Below are 2,009 nucleotides of genomic sequence, written 5' to 3'. Positions count from 1 at the left end.
GGTGCTTATGAATCATGTAATGAAAAATGGTGCCAGTAAAAAAAATAGAAAATCTATCTTTTGCTCAACACAGTTGAAACATTTATTGGTTCCACTTTGTTCCCAATGCAACGCATTAGAATAAACTTGGGTCAAACAATAAAAATCTTCCACCTCTTTCACATACGTATGACCGAATATAATCTTCCAACTTTTTCTTACTATGTTGTACGTAAATGTTTCAGTTTGTAGATCTGATGGAATGTTGGGAACTAAACACACTAAATAAATAAGTCATAAATGGCTGTGCACTGTAAAGTTTAAGTTCAAGAGTGACAATTCTCAGAGGCCTCGCTAGCTTTCCAATTTGCTAAGTTATAAAATATGATCCAAGAAATCTAACGCATATTTATAGAAACTACTATTAGCAATTTCGATAAAGGGTTAGAGTTGAAAAATTTGGGATTTAACTATTTTCTCAGACGATACCAGTCTGTATAAAGATGTGACAGTCTAATCCATAATTAGTGTCGATAAAAACCCATTACGCTGCTCTATTTACGTTGGGTTGAGCTGTGTTGTGTTACACTAGGTTATAAGTTAAACTTACTACCTACGGAGACAAAGAAAGAGAGAATGTTGTAGATACATATGTTATCCTAAAATTGTACATACCGACAGGTATAGTATTGTATTATTTAATGTCACTGTACTTATTAATATAAAGAACTGACTTCAATAATTTCAACTACTAATATTCTGGTAGTCAGTAATTTAAAACCATAGTTAAAAACTATTCAATCGCTAAACCAAAATGTACTGTCACTGGCCAAAGAGGATATAAACACCACGACAAAGTCAGTGTCTATAACTGTCACGGCTTATGTTGAAGGTATGGAGGGTAGAGGTAGTTGAAGGTGTAATTGTTGTACTGCCAAGCAATTTATTGATTTTACATTAGCCATCCTGTTATTTTGCGTCGCGTCGCGGTATCAATACTTCAATTATTAAAAAGAGGCAGGCAATTGCTATTTAAATTCAAATTCAAAAATGTTTTATTCATGTAGACATTATTACAGGCACTTATTAAGCGTTCATACATTTGACATGTTACACTAATGTTAGTGATGATGGTAACTACATTCGTTAAATTAGAACTAAAGCTAGGAGGGTTCCAAACGCGCACTGGTCTAAGAAGAGCCCACAACAAAATTAGCCAGGTTTTTTTTTTGTTATCATCATCTCACAGTCTAGTTAATGTTGAGCTATAAAGCTAGAGCAATTCATAACCAAGCTTTTTTATCATACATGTAAACCTTAATATGATAATAGGACTAGCTGTTGCCCGCGACTTCGTCTGCGTTTGATTTTGTTTTTAAATTATTCAGTATCGCTAAGCCTTAAATGAGTATAGTAGTATATATATAACATGTGACTGTCAATTAATTATAGACAAATAATTTGCAATAAAATAAAATTGCGACTATAATTAAAGATCTAAGCTATCCTATCTCTTAAGTTGGACCAGACTGCTCACGGTGTGCCAATTTAATTTAAAATCGGTTAAGTAGTGTAGGAGTTCATCGAGGACAAACATCCTGACAGGAGATTTATATATATTAAGATTTTTCTATGAATGGCACATTGGTTTTGGTCATTAAATAAACCTTTTTTTAACCCCCGAGGCAAAGAAAGTGTTAAAAGCTTAATGTTTCTGTGTGTATTCTTTTATCTGTCTGTGGTATCGCAGCTCCCAAATGGATGAACCGAATTTTATCTCGAGTGTTTGCAGTGTGCATTTGAAGATCATCAGCTCTTTTCTAGTTAATGACGGGATCTGACTAACTTCCTTATGTTCAAACGATTCGAAATTCGTTTGTTAGTTTTAAGAGTTTATTGTGTGATGAACATAAGAGTTTTTCAGTGTCTGGGTGTTTGTCTGTATATTTAAGTATTTAAGTCATCAGTTTTTTAAATTTTTACTTTTTTCTCCTTATCCTTACATAATATTATAATAAAAAACCCCCACC

The sequence above is a fragment of the Pararge aegeria genome, chromosome 6, assembly GCF_905163445.1.
Source record: "Pararge aegeria chromosome 6, ilParAegt1.1, whole genome shotgun sequence".
NCBI lineage: Eukaryota > Metazoa > Arthropoda > Insecta > Lepidoptera > Nymphalidae > Pararge > Pararge aegeria.
This window is presented reverse-complemented; position numbering follows the sequence as displayed.